Source organism: Paralichthys olivaceus, chromosome 23 (assembly GCF_024713975.1).
Source record: "Paralichthys olivaceus isolate ysfri-2021 chromosome 23, ASM2471397v2, whole genome shotgun sequence".
Classification (NCBI taxonomy): Eukaryota; Metazoa; Chordata; class Actinopteri; order Pleuronectiformes; family Paralichthyidae; genus Paralichthys; species Paralichthys olivaceus.
In genome coordinates, this window is record NC_091115.1 from 16,744,274 (window position 1) to 16,755,000 (window position 10,727).

Sequence of the window (10,727 nt, forward strand, 5' to 3'; positions counted from 1 at the left end):
TTCATCATTGATCAAAAATGGCCATATTGTTCTCTCCAATCAACACTCTCTATACTAAGCAATAGTAAATTTCTACTGGCCATTTACACAGATTTGCATTCTACATTTCAAAAGAGTCTGACCTATATAATCACCCTTTTTTCAGAGTTAACCCTCGGGGAGTCTTCATTCGCTCCGATACAGTAAAGGGCTCGTCCGGGATTTGCACCCGGGACCTCTTGCACCCTAAGCGAGAATCATACTCCTAGACCAACAAGCCAGAAAATAAAAACCTTTGCTAAGTAATTTTGTCACCATCCCTCCTATTTTACCATTGCAGAGACTAGATTTGATACCTAGAATTGAACCCAATTGAAATTTTACCTCACTAAATTTGACATGGAGGTTCATTTTCAAGAGATGGTCTGACCAACGTGCAATCAAGGGCTCGTCCGGGATTTGAACCCGGGACCTCTCGCACCCAAAGCGAGAATCATACTCCTAGACCAACGAGCCATAATATTTAATAAAACTTCCCATAATAACCATTTCGCTGAACAGTATTGATGATTGTTCAAGAATTATTCAACTATCATGACCTATCATTCCTCTACATTGATCAAAAATAGGCATATTGTTCTCTCCAACTAACACTCTCTATATTAAGCACTAGTCAATTTAAAGGAGTGTGACCTATATAATCACCCTCTTTTCAGAGTTAAGCATTGGGGAGTCTTCATTAGCGCTGATATAGTAAAGGGCTCGTCCGGGATTTGCACCCGGGACCTCTCGCACCCGAAGCGAGAATCATACTCCTAGACCAACAAGCCACAAATTTAAAACCTTTGCTCAGTAGCCTTGTGGGGAAACTGTTGATGATTGCTCTAGTGGGAATGAAACATCATGGCCTTTCATTCCTGCACACTGATAGAAATCAACATATGGTTCTCTCCTGCTAACACTCTACAAAAAGCAAGAGCAAATTTCTACAGGCCATATATTGAGATTTCTGTTCTATATTTCTAAAGAGCCTGAACCATTTTGTCACCATCCCTCCTATTTTACCATTGCAGAGTCTTTATTCGATCCCTAGAATTGAGCCCAATTGAAATTATACCTCACTTAACTTGACATGGAGGTCCATCTTCAAGAGATGGCCTGACCAACATGTAATCAAGGGCTCGTCCGGGATTTGAACCCGGGACCTCTCACACCCTAAGCGAGAATCATACTCCTAGACCAACGAGCCACAAACCTTAATATTTTCCCATAATAAACATTTCGCGAAACAGTATTGATGATTGTTCAAGTAGGAATCAAACATCATGGCCGCCATTCTTCATCATTGATCAAAAATGGCCATATTGTTCTCTCCAATCAACACTCTATACTAAGCAATAGTAAATTTCTACTGGCCATTTACACAGATTTGCATTCTACATTTCAAAAGAGTCTGACCTATATAATCACCCTTTTTTCAGAGTTAACCCTCGGGGAGTCTTCATTCGCTCCGATACAGTAAAGGGCTCGTCCGGGATTTGCACCCGGGACCTCTTGCACCCTAAGCGAGAATCATACTCCTAGACCAACAAGCCAGAAAATAAAAACCTTTGCTAAGTAATTTTGTCACCATCCCTCCTATTTTACCATTGCAGAGACTAGATTTGATACCTAGAATTGAACCCAATTGAAATTTTACCTCACTAAAGTTGACATGGAGGTTCATCTTCAAGAGATGGTCTGACCAACGTGCAATCAAGGGCTCGTCCGGGATTGGAACCCGGGACCTCTCGCACCCAAAGCGAGAATCATACTCCTAGACCAACGAGCCATAATATTTAATAAAACTTCCCATAATAACCATTTCGCTGAACAGTATTGATGATTGTTCAAGAATTATTCAACTATCATGACCTATCATTCCTCTACATTGATCAAAAGTAGGCATATTGTTCTCTCCAACTAACACTCTCTATATTAAGCACTAGTCAATTTAAAGGAGTGTGACCTATATAATCACCCTCTTTTCAGAGTTAAGCATTGGGGAGTCTTCATTAGCGCTGATATAGTAAAGGGCTCGTCCGGGATTTGCACCCGGGACCTCTCGCACCCGAAGCGAGAATCATACTCCTAGACCAACAAGCCACAAATTTAAAACCTTTGCTCAGTAGCCTTGTGGGGAAACTGTTGATGATTGCTCTAGTGGGAATGAAACATCATGGCCTTTCATTCCTGCACACTGATAGAAATCAACATATGGTTCTCTCCTGCTAACACTCTACAAAAAGCAAGAGCAAATTTCTACAGGCCATATATTGAGATTTCTGTTCTATATTTCTAAAGAGCCTGAACCATTTTGTCACCATCCCTCCTATTTTACCATTGCAGAGTCTTTATTCAATCTCTAGAATTGAGCCCAATTGAAATTTTACCTCACTTAACTTGACATGGAGGTCCATCTTCAAGAGATGGCCTGACCAACATGTAATCAAGGGCTCGTCTGGGATTTGAACCCGGGACCTCTCGCACCCTAAGCGAGAATCATACTCCTAGACCAACGAGCCACAAATCTTAATATTTTCCCATAATAAACATTTCGCGAAACAGTATTGATGATTGTTCAAGTAGGAATCAAACATCATGGCCGCCATTCTTCATCATTGATCAAAAATGGCCATATTGTTCTCTCCAATCAACACTCTCTATACTAAGCAATAGTAAATTTCTACTGGCCATTTACACAGATTTGCATTCTACATTTCAAAAGAGTCTGACCTATATAATCGCCCTTTTTTCAGAGTTAACCCTCGGGGAGTCTTCATTCGCTCCGATACAGTAAAGGGCTCGTCCGGGATTTGCACCCGGGACCTCTCGCACCCTAAGCGAGAATCATACTCCTAGACCAACAAGCCACAAAATAAAAACCTTTGCTAAGTAGCCATGTGGGGAAACTGTTGATGATTGTTCTAGTGGGAATCCGACATCATGGCCTTTCATTCCTGCACACTGATAGAAATCAACATATGGTTCTCTCCTGCTAACACTCTACAAAAAGCAAGAGCAAATTTCTACAGGCCATATCTTGAGATTTCTGTTCTATATTTCTAAAAAGCCTGACACATTTTGTCACCATCCCTCCTATTTTACCATTGCAGAGACTAGATTTGATACCTAGAATTGAACCCAATTTAAATTTTACCTCACTAAATTTGACATGGAGGTTCATTTTCAAGAGATGGTCTGACCAACGTGCAATCAAGGGCTCGTCCGGGATTTGAACCCGGGACCTCTCGCACCCAAAGCGAGAATCATACTCCTAGACCAACGAGCCATAATATTTAATAAAACTTCCCATAATAACCATTTCGCTGAACAGTATTGATGATTGTTCAAGAATTATTCATCTATCATGACCTATCATTCCTCTACATTGATCAAAATTAGGCATATTGTTCTCTCCAACTAACACTCTCTATATTAAGCACTAGTCAATTTAAAGGAGTGTGACCTATATAATCACCCTCTTTTCAGAGTTAAGCATTGGGGAGTCTTCATTAGCGCTGATATAGTAAAGGGCTCGTCCGGGATTTGCACCCGGGACCTCTCGCACCCGAAGCGAGAATCATACTCCTAGACCAACAAGCCACAAATTTAAAACCTTTGCTCAGTAGCCTTGTGGGGAAACTGTTGATGATTGCTCTAGTGGGAATCAAACATCATGGCCTTACATTCCTGCACACTGATAGAAATCAACATATGGTTCTCTCCTGCTAACACTCTACAAAAAGCAAGAGCAAATTTCTACAGGCCATATATTGAGATTTCTGTTCTATATTTCTAAAGAGCCTGAACCATTTTGTCACCATCCCTCCTATTTTACCATTGCAGAGTCTTTATTCGATCCCTAGAATTGAGCCCAATTGAAATTTTACCTCACTTAACTTGACATGGAGGTCCATCTTCAAGAGATGGCCTGACCAACATGTAATCAAGGGCTCGTCCGGGATTTGAACCCGGGACCTCTCGCACCCTAAGCGAGAATCATACTCCTAGACCAACGAGCCACAAACCTTAATATTTTCCCATAATAAACATTTCGCGAAACAGTATTGATGATTGTTCAAGTAGGAATCAAACATCATGGCCGCCATTCTTCATCATTGATCAAAAATGGCCATATTGTTCTCTCCAATCAACACTCTCTATACTAAGCAATAGTAAATTTCTACTGGCCATTTACACAGATTTGCATTCTACATTTCAAAAGAGTCTGACCTATATAATCACCCTTTTTTCAGAGTTAACCCTCGGGGAGTCTTCATTCGCTCCGATACAGTAAAGGGCTCGTCCGGGATTTGCACCCGGGACCTCTTGCACCCTAAGCGAGAATCATACTCCTAGACCAACAAGCCAGAAAATAAAAACCTTTGCTAAGTAATTTTGTCACCATCCCTCCTATTTTACCATTGCAGAGACTAGATTTGATACCTAGAATTGAACCCAATTGAAATTTTACCTCACTAAATTTGACATGGAGGTTCATTTTCAAGAGATGGTCTGACCAACGTGCAATCAAGGGCTCGTCCGGGATTTGAACCCGGGACCTCTCGCACCCAAAGCGAGAATCATACTCCTAGACCAACGAGCCATAATATTTAATAAAACTTCCCATAATAACCATTTCGCTGAACAGTATTGATGATTGTTCAAGAATTATTCAACTATCATGACCTATCATTCCTCTACATTGATCAAAAATAGGCATATTGTTCTCTCCAACTAACACTCTCTATATTAAGCACTAGTCAATTTAAAGGAGTGTGACCTATATAATCACCCTCTTTTCAGAGTTAAGCATTGGGGAGTCTTCATTAGCGCTGATATAGTAAAGGGCTCGTCCGGGATTTGCACCCGGGACCTCTCGCACCCGAAGCGAGAATCATACTCCTAGACCAACAAGCCACAAATTTAAAACCTTTGCTCAGTAGCCTTGTGGGGAAACTGTTGATGATTGCTCTAGTGGGAATGAAACATCATGGCCTTTCATTCCTGCACACTGATAGAAATCAACATATGGTTCTCTCCTGCTAACACTCTACAAAAAGCAAGAGCAAATTTCTACAGGCCATATATTGAGATTTCTGTTCTATATTTCTAAAGAGCCTGAACCATTTTGTCACCATCCCTCCTATTTTACCATTGCAGAGTCTTTATTCAATCTCTAGAATTGAGCCCAATTGAAATTTTACCTCACTTAACTTGACATGGAGGTCCATCTTCAAGAGATGGCCTGACCAACATGTAATCAAGGGCTCGTCCGGGATTTGAACCCGGGACCTCTCGCACCCTAAGCGAGAATCATACTCCTAGACCAACGAGCCACAAATCTTAATATTTTCCCATAATAAACATTTCGCGAAACAGTATTGATGATTGTTCAAGTAGGAATCAAACATCATGGCCGCCATTCTTCATCATTGATCAAAAATGGCCATATTGTTCTCTCCAATCAACACTCTCTATACTAAGCAATAGTAAATTTCTACTGGCCATTTACACAGATTTGCATTCTACATTTCAAAAGAGTCTGACCTATATAATCGCCCTTTTTTCAGAGTTAACCCTCGGGGAGTCTTCATTCGCTCCGATACAGTAAAGGGCTCGTCCGGGATTTGCACCCGGGACCTCTCGCACCCTAAGCGAGAATCATACTCCTAGACCAACAAGCCACAAAATAAAAACCTTTGCTAAGTAGCCATGTGGGGAAACTGTTGATGATTGTTCTAGTGGGAATCCGACATCATGGCCTTTCATTCCTGCACACTGATAGAAATCAACATATGGTTCTCTCCTGCTAACACTCTACAAAAAGCAAGAGCAAATTTCTACAGGCCATATCTTGAGATTTCTGTTCTATATTTCTAAAAAGCCTGACACATTTTGTCACCATCCCTCCTATTTTACCATTGCAGAGACTAGATTTGATACCTAGAATTGAACCCAATTTAAATTTTACCTCACTAAATTTGACATGGAGGTTCATTTTCAAGAGATGGTCTGACCAACGTGCAATCAAGGGCTCGTCCGGGATTTGAACCCGGGACCTCTCGCACCCAAAGCGAGAATCATACTCCTAGACCAACGAGCCATAATATTTAATAAAACTTCCCATAATAACCATTTCGCTGAACAGTATTGATGATTGTTCAAGAATTATTCAACTATCATGACCTATCATTCCTCTACATTGATCAAAAATAGGCATATTGTTCTCTCCAACTAACACTCTCTATATTAAGCACTAGTCAATTTAAAGGAGTGTGACCTATATAATCACCCTCTTTTCAGAGTTAAGCATTGGGGAGTCTTCATTAGCGCTGATATAGTAAAGGGCTCGTCCGGGATTTGCACCCGGGACCTCTCGCACCCGAAGCGAGAATCATACTCCTAGACCAACAAGCCACAAATTTAAAACCTTTGCTCAGTAGCCTTGTGGGGAAACTGTTGATGATTGCTCTAGTGGGAATCAAACATCATGGCCTTACATTCCTGCACACTGATAGAAATCAACATATGGTTCTCTCCTGCTAACACTCTACAAAAAGCAAGAGCAAATTTCTACAGGCCATATATTGAGATTTCTGTTCTATATTTCTAAAGAGCCTGAACCATTTTGTCACCATCCCTCCTATTTTACCATTGCAGAGTCTTTATTCAATCTCTAGAATTGAGCCCAATTGAAATTTTACCTCACTTAACTTGACATGGAGGTCCATCTTCAAGAGATGGCCTGACCAACATGTAATCAAGGGCTCGTCCGGGATTTGAACCCGGGACCTCTCGCACCCTAAGCGAGAATCATACTCCTAGACCAACGAGCCACAAATCTTAATATTTTCCCATAATAAACATTTCGCGAAACAGTATTGATGATTGTTCAAGTAGGAATCAAACATCATGGCCGCCATTCTTCATCATTGATCAAAAATGGCCATATTGTTCTCTCCAATCAACACTCTCTATACTAAGCAATAGTAAATTTCTACTGGCCATTTACACAGATTTGCATTCTACATTTCAAAAGAGTCTGACCTATATAATCACCCTTTTTTCAGAGTTAACCCTCGGGGAGTCTTCATTCGCTCCGATACAGTAAAGGGCTCGTCCGGGATTTGCACCCGGGACCTCTCGCACCCTAAGCGAGAATCATACTCCTAGACCAACAAGCCACAAAATAAAAACCTTTGCTAAGTAGCCATGTGGGGAAACTGTTGATGATTGTTCTAGTGGGAATCCGACATCATGGCCTTTCATTCCTGCACACTGATAGAAATCAACATATGGTTCTCTCCTGCTAACACTCTACAAAAAGCAAGAGCAAATTTCTACAGGCCATATCTTGAGATTTCTGTTCTATATTTCTAAAAAGCCTGACACATTTTGTGACCATCCCTCCTATTTTACCATTGCAGAGACTAGATTTGATACCTAGAATTGAACCCAATTGAAATTTTACCTCACTAAATTTGACATGGAGGTTCATCTTCAAGAGATGGTCTGACTAACGTGCAATCAAGGGCTCGTCCAGGATTTGAACCCGGGACCTCTCGCACCCAAAGCGAGAATAATACTCCTAGACCAACGAGCCATAATATTTAATAAAACTTCCCATAATAACCATTTCGCTGAACAGTATTGATGATTGTTCAAGAATTATTCATCTATCATGACCTATCATTCCTCTACATTGATCAAAATTAGGCATATTGTTCTCTCCAACTAACACTCTCTATATTAAGCACTAGTCAATTTAAAGGAGTGTGACCTATATAATCACCCTCTTTTCAGAGTTAAGCATTGGGGAGTCTTCATTAGCGCTGATATAGTAAAGGGCTCGTCCGGGATTTGCACCTGGGACCTCTCGCACCCGAAGCGAGAATCATACTCCTAGACCAACAAGCCACAAATTTAAAACCTTTGCTCAGTAGCCTTGTGGGGAAACTGTTGATGATTGCTCTAGTGGGAATCAAACATCATGGCCTTACATTCCTGCACACTGATAGAAATCAACATATGGTTCTCTCCTGCTAACACTCTACAAAAAGCAAGAGCAAATTTCTACAGGCCATATATTGAGATTTCTGTTCTATATTTCTAAAGAGCCTGAACCATTTTGTCACCATCCCTCCTATTTTACCATTGCAGAGTCTTTATTCAATCCCTAGAATTGAGCCCAATTGAAATTTTACCTCACTTAACTTGACATGGAGGTCCATCTTCAAGAGATGGCCTGACCAACATGTAATCAAGGGCTCGTCCGGGATTTGAACCCGGGACCTCTCGCACCCTAAGCGAGAATCATACTCCTAGACCAACGAGCCACAAACCTTAATATTTTCCCATAATAAACATTTCGCGAAACAGTATTGATGATTGTTCAAGTAGGAATCAAACATCATGGCCGCCATTCTTCATCATTGATCAAAAATGGCCATATTGTTCTCTCCAATCAACACTCTCTATACTAAGCAATAGTAAATTTCTACTGGCCATTTACACAGATTTGCATTCTACATTTCAAAAGAGTCTGACCTATATAATCACCCTTTTTTCAGAGTTAACCCTCGGGGAGTCTTCATTCGCTCCGATACAGTAAAGGGCTCGTCCGGGATTTGCACCCGGGACCTCTTGCACCCTAAGCGAGAATCATACTCCTAGACCAACAAGCCAGAAAATAAAAACCTTTGCTAAGTAATTTTGTCACCATCCCTCCTATTTTACCATTGCAGAGACTAGATTTGATACCTAGAATTGAACCCAATTGAAATTTTACCTCACTAAATTTGACATGGAGGTTCATTTTCAAGAGATGGTCTGACCAACGTGCAATCAAGGGCTCGTCCGGGATTTGAACCCGGGACCTCTCGCACCCAAAGCGAGAATCATACTCCTAGACCAACGAGCCATAATATTTAATAAAACTTCCCATAATAACCATTTCGCTGAACAGTATTGATGATTGTTCAAGAATTATTCAACTATCATGACCTATCATTCCTCTACATTGATCAAAAATAGGCATATTGTTCTCTCCAACTAACACTCTCTATATTAAGCACTAGTCAATTTAAAGGAGTGTGACCTATATAATCACCCTCTTTTCAGAGTTAAGCATTGGGGAGTCTTCATTAGCGCTGATATAGTAAAGGGCTCGTCCGGGATTTGCACCCGGGACCTCTCGCACCCGAAGCGAGAATCATACTCCTAGACCAACAAGCCACAAATTTAAAACCTTTGCTCAGTAGCCTTGTGGGGAAACTGTTGATGATTGCTCTAGTGGGAATGAAACATCATGGCCTTTCATTCCTGCACACTGATAGAAATCAACATATGGTTCTCTCCTGCTAACACTCTACAAAAAGCAAGAGCAAATTTCTACAGGCCATATATTGAGATTTCTGTTCTATATTTCTAAAGAGCCTGAACCATTTTGTCACCATCCCTCCTATTTTACCATTGCAGAGTCTTTATTCGATCCCTAGAATTGAGCCCAATTGAAATTATACCTCACTTAACTTGACATGGAGGTCCATCTTCAAGAGATGGCCTGACCAACATGTAATCAAGGGCTCGTCCGGGATTTGAACCCGGGACCTCTCACACCCTAAGCGAGAATCATACTCCTAGACCAACGAGCCACAAACCTTAATATTTTCCCATAATAAACATTTCGCGAAACAGTATTGATGATTGTTCAAGTAGGAATCAAACATCATGGCCGCCATTCTTCATCATTGATCAAAAATGGCCATATTGTTCTCTCCAATCAACACTCTATACTAAGCAATAGTAAATTTCTACTGGCCATTTACACAGATTTGCATTCTACATTTCAAAAGAGTCTGACCTATATAATCACCCTTTTTTCAGAGTTAACCCTCGGGGAGTCTTCATTCGCTCCGATACAGTAAAGGGCTCGTCCGGGATTTGCACCCGGGACCTCTTGCACCCTAAGCGAGAATCATACTCCTAGACCAACAAGCCAGAAAATAAAAACCTTTGCTAAGTAATTTTGTCACCATCCCTCCTATTTTACCATTGCAGAGACTAGATTTGATACCTAGAATTGAACTTTTACCTCACTAAAGTTGACATGGAGGTTCATCTTCAAGAGATGGTCTGACCAACGTGCAATCAAGGGCTCGTCCGGGATTGGAACCCGGGACCTCTCGCACCCAAAGCGAGAATCATACTCCTAGACCAACAAGCCATAATATTTAATAAAACTTCCCATAATAACCATTTCGCTGAACAGTATTGATGATTGTTCAAGAATTATTCAACTATCATGACCTATCATTCCTCTACATTGATCAAAAGTAGGCATATTGTTCTCTCCAACTAACACTCTCTATATTAAGCACTAGTCAATTTAAAGGAGTGTGACCTATATAATCACCCTCTTTTCAGAGTTAAGCATTGGGGAGTCTTCATTTGTTCTGATACAGTAAAGGGCTCGTCCGGGATTTGCACCCGGGACCTCTCGCACCCGAAGCGAGAATCATACTCCTAGACCAACAAGCCACAAATTTAAAACCTTTGCTCAGTAGCCTTGTGGGGAAACTGTTGATGATTGCTCTAGTGGGAATGAAACATCATGGCCTTTCATTCCTGCACACTGATAGAAATCAACATATGGTTCTCTCCTGCTAACACTCTACAAAAAGCAAGAGCAAATTTCTACAGGC

At 41.0% G+C, this 10,727-nt stretch overlaps 12 non-coding genes across 12 annotated transcripts; all 12 read right to left on the reverse strand.

The window, feature by feature from the left end:
• Positions 1 to 423: 423 nt before the first annotated feature.
• On the reverse strand, positions 424 to 495 carry trnap-ugg (transfer RNA proline (anticodon UGG)). Its single transcript has one exon. It is a non-coding gene; the product is annotated as a tRNA-Pro (tRNA).
• Positions 496 to 1,156: 661 nt separating this feature from the next.
• Positions 1,157 to 1,228, reverse strand: trnap-agg (transfer RNA proline (anticodon AGG)). Its single transcript has one exon. It is a non-coding gene; the product is annotated as a tRNA-Pro (tRNA).
• Positions 1,229 to 1,738: 510 nt separating this feature from the next.
• On the reverse strand, positions 1,739 to 1,810 carry trnap-ugg (transfer RNA proline (anticodon UGG)). The gene has a single exon. It is a non-coding gene; the product is annotated as a tRNA-Pro (tRNA).
• A 1,428-nt stretch (positions 1,811 to 3,238) lies between these two features.
• Positions 3,239 to 3,310, reverse strand: trnap-ugg (transfer RNA proline (anticodon UGG)). The gene has a single exon. It is a non-coding gene; the product is annotated as a tRNA-Pro (tRNA).
• Positions 3,311 to 3,971: 661 nt separating this feature from the next.
• On the reverse strand, positions 3,972 to 4,043 carry trnap-agg (transfer RNA proline (anticodon AGG)). The gene has a single exon. It is a non-coding gene; the product is annotated as a tRNA-Pro (tRNA).
• A 512-nt stretch (positions 4,044 to 4,555) lies between these two features.
• Positions 4,556 to 4,627, reverse strand: trnap-ugg (transfer RNA proline (anticodon UGG)). The gene has a single exon. It is a non-coding gene; the product is annotated as a tRNA-Pro (tRNA).
• Positions 4,628 to 5,288: 661 nt separating this feature from the next.
• On the reverse strand, positions 5,289 to 5,360 carry trnap-agg (transfer RNA proline (anticodon AGG)). The gene has a single exon. It is a non-coding gene; the product is annotated as a tRNA-Pro (tRNA).
• Positions 5,361 to 6,055: 695 nt separating this feature from the next.
• Positions 6,056 to 6,127, reverse strand: trnap-ugg (transfer RNA proline (anticodon UGG)). Its single transcript has one exon. It is a non-coding gene; the product is annotated as a tRNA-Pro (tRNA).
• A 661-nt stretch (positions 6,128 to 6,788) lies between these two features.
• On the reverse strand, positions 6,789 to 6,860 carry trnap-agg (transfer RNA proline (anticodon AGG)). The gene has a single exon. It is a non-coding gene; the product is annotated as a tRNA-Pro (tRNA).
• A 1,428-nt stretch (positions 6,861 to 8,288) lies between these two features.
• On the reverse strand, positions 8,289 to 8,360 carry trnap-agg (transfer RNA proline (anticodon AGG)). The gene has a single exon. It is a non-coding gene; the product is annotated as a tRNA-Pro (tRNA).
• Positions 8,361 to 8,872: 512 nt separating this feature from the next.
• Positions 8,873 to 8,944, reverse strand: trnap-ugg (transfer RNA proline (anticodon UGG)). Its single transcript has one exon. It is a non-coding gene; the product is annotated as a tRNA-Pro (tRNA).
• Positions 8,945 to 9,605: 661 nt separating this feature from the next.
• On the reverse strand, positions 9,606 to 9,677 carry trnap-agg (transfer RNA proline (anticodon AGG)). The gene has a single exon. It is a non-coding gene; the product is annotated as a tRNA-Pro (tRNA).
• Between the last annotated feature and the right edge of the window lie 1,050 nt (positions 9,678 to 10,727).